General features: G+C 40.9%; 1 protein-coding gene across 1 annotated transcript in view; it reads left to right on the forward strand.

Moving 5' to 3' along the window:
* The window catches only part of ROR1 (receptor tyrosine kinase like orphan receptor 1), a 484054-nt gene that overhangs the window by 71822 nt on the left and 398009 nt on the right, over nt 1-14223 (forward strand). The window lies entirely within an intron of this gene.

Below are 14223 nucleotides of genomic sequence, written 5' to 3' on the forward strand. Positions count from 1 at the left end.
TGAAGTCTCTGGTTTATGTGGACCTTTCTGTCTCTTGGGCTAATACTTTCCTTGTGTCTTTGGTGTTCTTCATTCTCCTTTGCTCCAGGTGGGTTAGGACCAAATGATGCATGTTAGATGGCCACTCGATAGCTTTTAAGACCCCAGGCACAGTTTGGCAATTTCTTAACAAGTTAAACATAAACTTACCATATGCCCTAGTAACTCCACTACTAGGCATTTGCCCAAGAGAAATGTAAACATGTGTCCACACAAAGGCATGTGAATATTCAAAGCAGCATTAATTATTATAGCCTCAAACTGGACACACCTAACGTTCATCAACTGGTAAAGAGATAAAATGTGGTATACCCATACAATAGAATGTGTTGTTGTGTGTCTTCCAGTCTATTCTGACTCATAGTGAACCCAACGGACAGAGTAGAACTGCTCCAGAGGGTTTCTTACTATTCAGCAATAAAAAGGAGCAAATACTAATACATGCTACAATGTGGATAAAGCTTAAAGACTTTATGTTCAGTGGAAGAAGCCAGATACAAAAACATATTGTATGATTTCACTCGTATGATATTTCTAGAAAAGGCATAAAACTAGAGCCAGAAAGCAGATCAGTGTTTGCTTGGGCCTGGGGGTGGAAGCGGGAAGTAACTGCTAACAACAGACACCACAGAGCTTTTTGGGGTGATGGAAATGTTTTAAAAGTTGAATGTGGTGATAATTGCGCAATTGTATAGGTTTACTAAAAATCATTGACCCGTACACTTACAATGGGTGATCTTTATAGTATGTAAATTATACCTCAATAAAACTGTCAAAAATATTACGGACAATTCCCATTGTGTGACTATTCCATTTATTTATCCTGTGTGACTTGGGAGAAATATTCCGCGTTTATTCCCTCTTTAGCCAAAATCCACATCCAGTAGGTTAGATTTGAGCCCTTGCTTTTGAATAAGAAAGACTCAGTGGAATGAATCCTAGTCCGACAGCCAAGAAACCTAGTTACGGATTCAACTTTGCCTCCAGCTGGGTGGATCTCAGTTTCCTCATCTACAAAATCTAGAAAGGAAGTGAACATAAGGAAATACTGGACCCCAGGGGATAAAGGAATGGAAATACAAAACATTGCAGTGGAGGCAATAAAAAAGACTGGTTTCCCCAGAAGTATGAGGCCAGTGACTGATTATTTACCGCCCCCCTCCCCATTCTCACCTCACCCCCATTTCTTGTGCTGATGAAAAGTTAATAAGAACTGTGTGTGGAGTTCAGAGGTGATCATTGCCAAGGAAAAGACAAGATATTGGAGAGTATTCAGGGGAGAGAAACGCAATGATGACAAGAGGTTGGATGGGATCTGCTCTTTAAACTGGACGTCTGGCCTTGGCACTTGTCAGGTGATGGAACTCTATTTGGGTGATTTCACCAGCAGGAAGGACAGGAGCTGTCTAGGTTTTGTGCTCTGAAATAAGAGGGTAGAGCTCAGTATAGGAAGACTGAGGCTGGAAATAGTTTTAGAGTCAAGCCAAGGGCTGAGAAATGTGGCTATGAAAATAACAGTTAATCGCGTTTGCATTCTGATGGGGAGCTGGTGAAGTGCTCACTGCAGGGACGAGTTTAGCCTGGGTGAAATTGGACTGGTCCCCAATTCCTTGTGCTTTCTGTTTCCAGCCCAGGTCCAGGTTCTTCTAGAGTACAGCCAGCAGCATCTGCACCCAGAGAACACAAAAGAAAAGCCGTGGAAACCAAACTTGTAAACGTTTTTTTCATTAGCTCCAGGCTCCCAGCCACCAATAAACTGTATGCTTTTAAAAACCCTGTATTATTTTGTGAGTTGGAAAAAAAAAAAAAAAAGTGTGCATTCTCCCCTTATTTAAGTATGTTTGGGATTTTCTTAAAATGTTATTTATCAAGCGTTAATCTGTTTAGTTGCTCTAAAAGGTGACAGCATTCTAATTTTTGCTTAACAGAGAAAAAAAAAATTTTTTTCCCCCATTTAATAAGCTTGCTGTAACTTGAGCCTGTTGGTGGTCTTGGAGGAAACCCAAATCCAGGTTTGGTTGATACTGTGTAATATGAATGCAATTAGTAGTGGTTTTCCTAAAGTAGAAAGAGATGTAAAAAAATAATGCACAGCAAATTTGGGTCATAGCTGGGAAGCGAAGCTTATAAATCCTTATTTTTGTTTTCATTACATTAAGTAATAGGGAAGCTTTTGTCTTTATTGTGTAATTTCTCAAGCAATAATATGTTTACTTTTTTTTTTTTCTCCTGTTAATTTCATATGTTTGATCAGAAAACCACAGTTCACAAACCCCTGTGATGTGGCTACTGGCCCTGCTTATGTACAGAAGATGACTTCTTGTCCGTCTCTAATGAACTAACACAGAATTACTATGGGGGCACCTTTCACCACCTGTTCCTTCATACATTAAAAAGTCTGACAAAGCAGTTGTCAAGGGATTGATACCCTTCTGATAGTCTAAGTGGTAAATTGACCTTTGTATCGATGTAGTTGCTATGTTTCAGAAAACGTGAAGTATAGCATGACCAGAGTAAGAGGTGTGTGAGGACAGGGAATGTGTCTTTCTGGTTTATCACCGTATCCTCCTGGCACATAGTAGGTGCTCAGGAAATGACAGCTCTCATTATTCTCGTGCTGCAGATTTGAGATACAGTTCATTCCACTCAAGCTGTACTGCTGTCCTCTCCTCTTCCTTGAGCTTGCCAGGCCTACTCGTGCTTCAGCATCTCTGGCTGGAGGCTGGATACCAGCATGAATCAGACTGTTACCTCTTACATGTCTTTATTCAAATGATACTGTCTCAAGAGGCCTTAAAAAACAAACAAAGTAGTTGCCATTAAGTTGACTTCGACTCATGGCGACCCCATGTGTGTCAGAGTAGAACTGTGCTTCATAGAGTTTTCAATGGCTGATTTTTTGGAAATAGATCACCAGGCCTTTCTTCCGAGGTGCCTCTGGGTGGACTTTGAACCTCCAACCTTTTGGTTAGCAGCTGAGCATGTTAATTGCTTGAACCACTCAGGGTCTCCTAGGCTGGCCTTACTCATCTCCTTTCCTTGCTTCATTTTTCTGCACGGTGTCCTCACCGTCTGATAAACTGATATACTGACGTTCTTTATATCTTTATATCTATTTTTTTGGTCTGTCTTCCAACCACTGGAATATAAGTTCCATGAAGGCAGTAATTTCTATCTGGTTTGGTCATTGGTGTATACCCAATGCCTAGAATATAATAGGTGCCATAACTTGATTGAATGAATGAATTAATGAATGTACCATCATCTACTAGCTCAGATCCTTTGCCTGTTTCCCCATCTATTTATTAAAATGACATGTGCGGGTCAGATGAGATGTTGCACATGAAAGCTCTTATGCTGTACGTTATGTGAATGCATTCATTCAGTCATTTAACCAACCAGACACAGTTCCTGCCTTCACAGAGCTTAATCCTGTAGGGGAATCAGACGTGTATCAGAGTAATTCTAGTAAAGTGAGGTAGCAGCTGCGAGAGGAGAGGTGCAATGAGCAATAGGAGCACCGAAGAGGGACCCCTAATCTAGACTTGGGGACAGGTCCAGAGAAGGCTGCCAGGAGGAAGGAACATAGAAGCTGAAATCTGGGTGGCATAGGCATTGAACAGTAGGGCAGGGTGATATGATGGGTGGTATGAGGAGTATTCCAGGCAGGAGGAATGACATGTACAGAGCCTGGAAGTGAGAGACCATGGGGGACTAGGGGAACTGAAAATAACTCAGTTTGTTTGGAGCATTGAGTGTGGGGCCAGGGAAGTGGAGAGAAATATGACTAGAGGCAGAGTCTGGGGACACACCAGGAAGGGTTTTGCCGGCCATGCCACTGAGCTTGGATTTGATCTTAAAGGCAGAGTAGAGCCATGGACATTTCAAAGGAAAGGAGTGACTTGATCATACTTCATTTTACAGTGGTCATTTTATGGAGTAAGACATCCTTTTCTTCCTTGCCAAGGAACTTATACACAAGTTCCATGCTCTGTCACCATTTTTCAGAGCCAAGGGAGGTTGTAAAAACAGTAGAAGGGGTTTCCAGAAAGTGAATCCTTAGGCTCCGTGCAATTTGCTGAAATCCTGTTGAATCTGGCTGGTGAGTGTTACAGCAATGAGTTTAAGAGAAGAAAAAAATCTGCTTAAGAGGATTAATTATCTTTGGGGCATACCACGTAACGTGGAGTAGGAGACATGGTAGTGCTGCAGACAGACTGGTAGGTATTTCCACTGAACTCGCCACTGTGGGACAGATAGGTAAAGCAGGAGAGGGAGGGTCAGAGGAGATTTAATCTGTTTTTAGACCCAGAAGGTGTGAGGGTACCTCCTACCCACCATTGATTGACAAACCAAAAAAAACAAAATGCCAGCAATAGGTCATAAGGTGGTGGGTGGAGGGGAGACCCAACGGACTTTGGTCCGATACTTGCTCTGCAGCTCACTTCCACTAATGATGTGGCTTTGGGAGCCACTTAACCTCTCTGAGCCTCAGTTTCCTCTTCTGGAAAATTGAATTAATGATACTTACCTTTCAGGGCTGTTAGGATTCAATGAGATAAAGTACCATCAGTTGTACTGTACTTACTTTGAAAATGCAAGTTTTTTCTTACTGACTGATGTTTAGGGAACAATTTGAGCATAACACAAATTTTGTATTTGTTTATGACCAGTTACATCTGTGAGAAACACAAGGTGAACTCAGAAAGCTACACCTAGCTGAACTGAGCTGTGTAGGAAGGAATACACAGAACGCACACTCCTGAAACAACTCCCAGCTGCCACACCCATGCACATCTGGTGATACAACTTTCTGTCCGATTTCCGATAACTCTCCTTTCACCACTTCACGATAACCACGAGCCATAACCCTTCTGATGCCCACTTCGCCAAGCAAACTTTAGCTCTTTTTCAAGGTGACGTGCCATAGTCATTACAATATTTATGTATTTCTTAACCATTTAGCATGGGTAAAACTGTGCTACTGTTTTTATTAGGTTCTTGTCTTACATTTTTGGAGTCCCTGGGTGGTGCAAATGGTTAACATGCTTGGCTGCTAACTGAAAGGTTGGCAGTTTGAGTCCACCCAGAGGCACCTTGGAAGAAAGGTCTGGTGATCTACTTCTGAAAAATGAACCATTAAAAACCCTATGTAGCAGAGTTCTACTCTGACACATGTGGGGTTGCCATGAGTCAGAATCAGCTCAATGGCAACTGTGTTTTCTTCTTTTATGTGTCACTGATGAAGTTTTTGAGTGATGTGTCTCATCCTCTTTTCCCAGAAGCCCTGTGGCTTTTATTTCATGATTTTGCATAGTATGGTGATTTTTAGGAACTCATGTGCAGTGTTATATGTAGCATAACTGACTGTATCTAAAGCACTTAGCACAATTTCTAGCAGACAACAGGCACTCAGTAACAGACATGATTAATATTAATCTATTTAGGTACGATTTTGGATTGGGGTGGGGACGACTAGTTAAAGCAATTAATCACTTTGATTATGAGTGTAATAGCACATTTATTTGAATGGAAGGGTTTTGGTGCTTTTATCTTTGCTAAGTATGTGCTGGTCAGATTACTTATGGGGTATTATCAATGACAAACCATGTATGTCCAGAAAAGAGCAAACTAGGAAAAGAGAAGGAATGAAAATGACCTTCAAACAATTAGAGGGCTGCCTTAGGGAAAAGGATTACTTTGTTTTGTGGAGTTCAAGGGCCAGTGGGCAGGTGTTTCCAGGGCTCAGGGCTCTGCTCTGCACAGGGAAGAACCTCAGAATAGTCTCTAGGAGTTAGTGTATTCTCCAAGCTCCAACTGGCTGCCCTGGGAAGGGAGTCAGACATAGATTTGGAGGTTCTAACTTTAAAGTAGGAGTCCCTGGGTAGTGCAAATGGTTAAATAAGCTTGGCTGCTAACCAAAACGTTGGAGGTTCGAGTCCATCAGAGACACTTTGGAAGAAAGGCCTGGCAATCTATTTCCAAAAAATCAGCCATTGAAAACCTTATGGAACACAGTTCCACTCCGATACACATGGTGTTGCCATGAGTTGGAATCGACTCGAGGGCAACTGGTTCTGGTTACTGGTACCTTTAAAGTTATTTATTTTTTTTAAGGTAGCATGCAAGAACAGATAACTGCAGGGCTGACCAGAGTACATTTCAGTTAGAAACAACCCTAAGTTTCCCAACAATACTTGGACTTTTGCTGGTCTTTTGAGTAGGCTAAAGGAATAGCTATCACATGTGCATACTTATACGCTGATTTCTTTAGTTATGGCCTTGAAATATAAAGACTGTGCTTTACAAATATTTATGGCTTCTGGCATGCTTAGGAATAGTGAAATTATACCAGTGCTTTTCTTCCAGAGGTTTCTTTCCCCCCCTTCCTCTCCCCCCCTCCTCTTTTTTTTTTTTCAACTCAGGAAGAAAGCTCCATTAGTTGCTAATCTGGCTTTAATTTCCCTCTAGCATCCTGTATAGCTTTTGTCTTCTCCACGGTAGCCAGGCTGTCAAGCTTCTTTAATAAGGAAGATATCACCCTAGACTTAGACCCTCTTTGTAAAGCTACGGTGGAGCTAAGGAAGCCAGGGGTACTTGAGTTGAGGGTTAACAGGGTCCACCTTAAATATTTAAAATGGAATACCCCGAGGCTGCAAACTTGAAAGCTTGTTATTGTTAGGCACTGTCAAGTCGATTTTGACTCCTAGCGACCCCGTGTGACAGAGTAGAACTGCCCCACAGGGTTTTCTTGGCTGTAGTCTTTATGGAAGCAGATCACCGGGTCTTTCTCCTGTGGAGCTGCTGGGCGCGTTTGAACCGCCAGACTTTCAGGTAGCAGCCGAGCGCTTAACTGTTTGCACCAGCAGGGCTCCCTGCAGTATCTCAAGGAGAATTATTTTTGGACTCCTAGATGATCTAGAATTTAATTATACGGAGAATTCTGCCTTTCTACCAGTGCATACAATTCTAGGTTTCTATTTGATGCTCCTATTAAGAATAGAAGATGTTCCAAACATTTGACTCCATTCAGTTTGTTTTCCCGCTGTTCGCAGAAGGGATACTACTGTTCATATGCTAGGTCTTAACAAAACTACAAAAAAGTCTTCACAAGATGACATTTTTGAAATGGTAACCATCTTGCTCTGATGCTTTAAAAATGAATGTTATCTATGTTTTTGCTTCTATGAAGAGCACATGGGTTTAGGCTTGCTCTTTAATTAATTTTTCCAAAACTAAGGGTCATTAAATTTCCTCCTCTGAGAACTGGTCTGGTCTCCCCTGCCTCTAGCTCTCTGTCTGGAAAATGCAGATAGGCTTTTTACGTGGGGACCGTTGTGCTGTGTGTGTTGGCTCTAAGAACATGTGGTAAACTGACGGCTGAGCCTGACATCTGAGGCTGAGGCATTCTGATGGGCTGGCCTGGACTTGTGGATAATGACCTGAAGGAATTGGACTGGCAGTGCCATATCTCCCAGCCACTAGCCACTAGCCAGGACGATCCTGCTTGGAGAATGACTCTTATCAACATTCTTCCAGTCTATCCCTGATGGACATGGTTGCACATAACATTCATGTGAGTCAATAGTTGACTGGAGCAGGCAGCCCCAACGGGTCAACCTCCCCGCTTAGACTGACTCACCACTTGTTTTCACCTCCTTCCTCATCTAAAGCCCTGTGACTACAAATAAGGCAATCACATCTATTTTGATGCTTTTCTCTCTTTTTTTAGCCTGTTGTTGTTCTGTGCCGTCAAGTCGTTTCTGACTCATAGCCAGTCTATGGGACGGAGTAGAATTAACCTATAGGATCTCCTAGGCCTTAGTCTTTGGGGGAACAGATCACCAGGTCTTTTCTCCTGAGGAGCAGCTGGTGGATTTGAACCACTGACCTTTCGGTTAGCAGCCGAGTGCTTAACCATTGCACCACCAGGGTTCTTTTTCTTTAGCCTAGCATAATGGCAAGAACATGGACTCCGGAGGCCTAGGTTTAAATCCCAGCTCTATTATTTATCAGTTTTGTGATTTTGGGCAGGTGACTTAATCTCTCTGAGCCTTTGCTTACTTATTTTAAAAATGTTGGCAATCATCCCAACTACCCGGGCTGTTGAGAAAACATCATATAAAGTGTCTCGTATAGTGACAGGCACATAGAAGGCCTTCAGGAAATGGGATCCACACAAACTTTACTAATTACCTTTTCTGAGTAGGTCATGAGTCCCAGTTGCAGTATCTCCAGAGAAAAAGATTAGATAATTGTGCTTTCTTTTTGTGCCAGCCTCAGTCCTAGGCCCAGGGTCTACGAGAGGAGTCAGAGAAGTCCCTAACCTATGAAGACACTCCCAGCTTTACTTGAATCCATTCATTCAACAAATGTTTTGATACCTACTATGTGCAAAGCCTTGTGCCCTTGGGGAGGATACTAAGATGACTCAGTCACTAATTCATTCCGCATTTATTAGTCATCTGGTGTGAACCAGATATTGTTCTAAGTACTGTGGGTAGAAAAGCATGTAAGCCAGTCCCTCCCTTTGAGAAGCTCATAGTGCGGTGAAATACACCTAAGCGTGGGAATAGTAAATGGAAAGAGAATATGATCTGGTTGTTGTTAAAATGTACTTGCTTTGCTGGATAATATAGGCTGCATACAACAACGTGGGTTGCATTTTTCTAAGTATTTACATCTTGAAACAGAGCTTTATTGAGACAGCCTTCTCATTTTACAGCTGAGGAAACGGAGCCTCAGAGTGGTTAATGCATCACACATTTTAGGAAAAAGTAAAGCTGAGACTAGCCTCACAGCAACTTTTATTTGTGTAGAGACTAAAGTTGAAAACACCCTTTGTTTCATCTGGATTCTATTGTTATCAGTAGCAGCAGAGATATTTTAATTTGAAAAAGATGCTCTTTAGGTAGCCCAAAGAGGTAGAATTTCAGATCTGTTCCTTGCTTTTTGTGGACTATCTCATTGCATCCTCCCAAAAGCCTCACTGGGGTAGGGACCATTATGAGCTTAAAAAACTTGTCCAGGGTCCCACAACTTCACAGATAGAGCCAGACAGTCAGAATTTGAACTCATGTCTGTGACTCTAGAGTCTAAGCCCTTAACCTCTGCACTGTACCCCATCCATGATTCATCCTTATTGTTGTACTATCTGAAAGCTATTGTAGGCTTCTTAAGACAGTTTGTAGAAAAGACATAATGTCATGAATCGTTTTTAGGACCTGCTTATCTGAACCAGTGGGAAAAGCTAAATTTATGCACAACAAGTAGCATCTACAGGTATTGGAATGCCAAATGAGTCAGGCTGTAAGAAGGAAAAAAAGTTACAATCCTCTATACCCAGTTTCTTATGATTTTATAGTCCCAGGGGAAATTCTGAGAAGATGAGCATACAGCCCAAGAGATGATACCCAAGTCCAGAGGCCATAAAAGGAAATACTTTCTTCTAGTCTAGGATGCCTTATTGCAGAATTTCTGTGTCTGACACACATCACATCTGAAGCTAAGTTCTTAAAATCACAGATGCCTACATTAAAGAGCTTAAAATTCTGAAGGTGGCTGCTCCACAGCCAAACAAAAACACCCCTTGGTTCCTTTGTGACCATTAACGCAATTGACTTTCCCCCTTTTAAGAGTGGCCCCCTCCTATTTCTCCGCCTCCTCTTCCAATTAATTCATGTTTATTTTGTGAAAAGCTTATGGGCTGTTTGAGGTGCTGCTGCTGAAGGCTGACAACCACAAATAACACACTCTTACGGTGGTGAATGTGTGAGCGTGTTTGAACTTTCTGTTAACCAACATCACGACACTGGAGCCCTGTCCTGGGTGAGCGGCAGGGAAGGCTGGGCTTAACTTGGCCAAAACAGCAGGGAGCTAATAGAATGTTTCTGCTTCTCTCCTAGAAAGGTAGTTGGGCATCTGTACTTCCCACTGAACTCTAATTTCTACCCTGCTTTGAAATTCTGTGTGTTCCGTCTGTGAGAGCCATATGACAAATGTTCACTATGTCAGATTTGTTTTCATTTTAAGCTACATATGAACTTGACCTCCACAGTAGGGCTGTGTTAATTTCCCAGAGCTCTTCCAATAATTGTATTTTTTAAAAAATGTGCATACTATTATTCTTTTTTGGATTGTGTTATGACTGGTGTTTTGAAAATGGGTTAGAGGATTACTGGTTGCATATGGGCTAATGTGTATGGGATGCACATTCCCAGATGTAAACAGCTGCTGAAGTCCATTATATAGTTTGTATAGCTCTTCCACTTCACCAGACTCAACTGAATAATTTCTGGTCGGCAGAGTAGGTTTTTTTTTTTTTTTTTTCCCTTCAATAAAGTTTGGATAAACTTTTCTTAAAAGCAGCTTCAATTTTGTAATATCGATATATTTATATTGATAATTAATTGTTTATGGCTGCCAGAAAAATGTGTGTATTCAATTGTGTACGAGCTAAATTACTCTTCGTTTTAACGTTTGTACGGGACCTGCACCATCTATTCAAGGTTTCAAAGATCAGGTCTATACTGCCAGAGTGCTTGTAAGTAATCTTTACTTGGAAAAACAGACAGTTGATTGGTTTAAAGGAGAGAGGGACAACTAAGTTGGACAGGGAAGCCAGGTCTTCACTATATTTTTAAATGGAATTATTCTGGAATGTTTTTGGTAAAAAAAAATGACTTCCTTCCTTCTTTCCTCCCTCCTTCCCTCTCTCCCTCTCTTCTCCTTCCCTCTCCCCTTCTCTCTTTCTTTCTACTAATTACCTGTGTATCTGTAAAACAAATACTCCAAACATTTAAGAAGTATAAAAAGTATAGACCTTGGAAGAGATTTGTTTTCAGTGAACATCCCTGAAAGGGTTAAGTAAAGGCGGTTGTTCAGTTGTCTCGATCAGTTGTTCTTCTGGAGTCCCCCGTCTTTCTACTACCCCATCTTCTTCTTTTTAAAATTAGTTTTTTGCAGTTAAAGATGTATAAATAATATATGTTTATCAAAGAAAATTCAGAAAATAGAGAAATATTAAGAAATTGAAAAACAATCAAATCTCCCTTAGGCCCCTATTACACACATAAACATAATCACTTTTAATATTTTGGTATACTTCCTTCCAGGCTTTTTTGCCATATGCATAATTTTTTTTTTTAATTCCATGGATGTGATCATCTTGTATACACTTTTTTGTATCTAGCTTTTTTTTACTTAATATGACAATATTATTTTCCCATGTCTTCATAAATATTGCCTTTAATGTGTGTGTGATATGACCCTGAGTGCGCACAGCCTGCATAGTTTATTTAACCATTATTCTATGGTTGGATGTTGAGGGTATTTTACCTCCACTCTTTGAAAATCAAAAACAAAGAAAAAAGTTCAAGATGACCCAACACTGTGGCTGTAGATTTTAGTTTTTAGTTGTCTGTTACAGTATTCATATGGGAATGAAAAATAAAAAATAAAAACAAACTTCTACATCTGAGAGGAAGGTATATAAAACTATAATTAAGGAAGTGTATATGATCATTAAGAAATGAGGGTTGGTAATAGACTCATTTTATTTCATAAATGTGCCTCAGAGCTTTAAACCCCAACCTCCTTGACTTCAAATCAGTTTGGGTTTCATGGGTCAGTTCACAATGCACCATGATTTTGCCTTATACAATATTCAGTATGGGGCATTACATCTTCCTTGAATTGCAGAATCTGTGAACTAGGACCTCGGCTAACCTAGAAAAGTATGTCTCCTTGTCTGTTTAGATATTTGCGAAGAACCTTTCAACACTGAGTAGAAGAGTATTTGTTGTTGTGGGTTAAAGGTAAATGCTTCCAACTATGCCTGTTCTTTTCTTTTAAAAATAAAAGTCATAAAAATATATTCTTCCCGAAAGGACATTTTGGCATAGGACTCTGGGTTTACTTCCTGCATCACCACTTTCTGTTGAGTAATCTTGGACAAATTACTTGAGCTGTCTAGGTGCCATTTTCTCATCTGGAAAATAGGACTAATAATACTACTTATTCATAGGTTTGTTGGGGTGGTTTAAATAAGTTAAAACACAATAGGTACTCAGTAGTTTTAACTATTCAACAGGCTCCTACAGTTCTGAGTTCTTAGCGCTTTAGACCACTTTAACAGCATTCACAGTGTTCTGCACTATTCCTCAGTGGCTTTTCTATGAATATGTCTTCCCCAGTTGGCTAATGACGATGGTGATAATACTAAACCAAACCTGTTTCAGCTGAGTTGATTCTGATTCATAGTGACCCTGTACGATGGAGTAGAACTGCCTAATAGGGTTTCCAAGGCTGTAATCTTTATGGAAGCAGACTGCCACATTTTTCTCCTGTGGAGCAGCTGGTGGGTTTGAACCACCAACCTTTCAGTTAGTAGCCAAGTGCTTAATCATTGCACCACCATGACTACCACTTATTGAGGCAATATTATATGCTAGGTGATCTACGTGTATTATAAAATTTAATTGTCATCATAATTTATGGGGTATATATTATTACCTCCTTTTCACAGGTGGGAAACCTTGGTGGCATAGTGGTTAAGAGCTATGCCTGCTAACAAAAAGGTCAGCAGTTCGAACCATTGGGCGCTCCTTGGAAACTCTATGGGACAAGTTTGTTCTGTCCTACAGGGTAGCTATGAGTTGGAATCGACTCAATGGCAGTGGATTTGTTTTTTATTGGTTATTTCACAGCTGAGGAAAGTAAAGGTTAGAGAGGTTAAGTAACTTGCTTAAGGTCATAAAATGGCTAAACATGGATATAGGAACTAAATTCTGGTCTGTCTTATTTGCTATTGCTTTGCTTTTGTAAACTTCTTTAAGGAAAGAACTTTTATACTTTTTAGATATCTTACAACTTTTAGCACAGTGTCTTAGGCTGAGCTCTCGAGAGAAACAAAATCAATGAAGCATGTATGTATATATATAAAGAGAGAGAGATTTATCTCAAGGAAATAGCTCACACGGTTATAGAGGCTGGCAGGTCCCAAGTTTGTGGGTCAAGCATTAGGCTGGAGGCTTCTCCTGACTCATATAGATACAGGAGCTGACAAACCGAAGATTGGCAGGTCACGTGGCAGGCCGCTGGCTCACGGGCTGTGGAGGCTGACGAATTCCAAGACTGGCAGGCAATATGGCAGGCCGCTGGCTCAAGTTCCAAGAACGGGAGGTCAGATGATGATGAGCTGGATGCAGGATCCATAGCAAAAGCCAACGAGCTTTGCCAGAACTTCTGTATTTATTGGATGCAAGCCACACCCCCAAGGAAACTCCCCTTACAACAGATTGGCTGATCACATCAGATCACGTCATGGAGGTGATTACATTATATCACAAAATGGAAGATAACTACATCATTACATAATGGCCAAATTACATTATTACGTTGCTGCCAAACTATATCATTACATAACTGCCAAACCACTGAGAATCATGGCCCAGCCAAGATGACACACATCTTAACCATCACAGTTCCTTGCGCATAGTAGGTGTCATGGACTGAATTGCATCCCCCAAAAATATCTGTCAACTTGGCTGGGTCATGATTCCCAGTATAGTATAATTGTGTACCGTTCTGTAATCTAATGTGATTTCCTTATGTGTTGTAAACTCAATCACTATCTGTGATGTAATAAGATAGATTAGCGGCAGTTATACTGATGAGGCATGCAAGATTGGATAGTGCCTTAAGCCAATCTCTTTTGAGATATAAAAGAGAGAAGGGAGCAGAGATACACGGGAACCTCATACCACCAAGAAAGAAGTGCCAGGAGCGGGACGTGTGCTTTGGACCTGAGGTTCCTGTACAGAGAATCTCCCAGACCAAGGGAAGATTGATGACACGGACCTTCCTCGAGAGCTGACAGAAAGCGATCCTCTGGAGCTGATGCCCTGAATTTGGACTTGTACCTACTGGACTGTGAGAGAATAAACTTCTCTTTGTTAAAACCATCCACTTGTGGTACTTCTGTTACAGCAGCACTAGATGACTAAGACAGTAGACCTTCAATTAAACAAAAAAAATATGTGAAATATATGAGAACTTGACATTTTTTTCCAGTAAGAAAACCAGCACACACTACAGGCGAAGTCAGCACAACTGGACTAAACCAAAGCTAAGAAGTTTCCTGAATACAATCAAATACTTTGAGGGACAGAGTAGCAGGGGTAG

This window comes from Trichechus manatus, unplaced genomic scaffold (genome assembly GCF_000243295.1).
Source record: "Trichechus manatus latirostris isolate Lorelei unplaced genomic scaffold, TriManLat1.0 scaffold00003, whole genome shotgun sequence".
Lineage (NCBI taxonomy): Eukaryota > Metazoa > Chordata > Mammalia > Sirenia > Trichechidae > Trichechus > Trichechus manatus.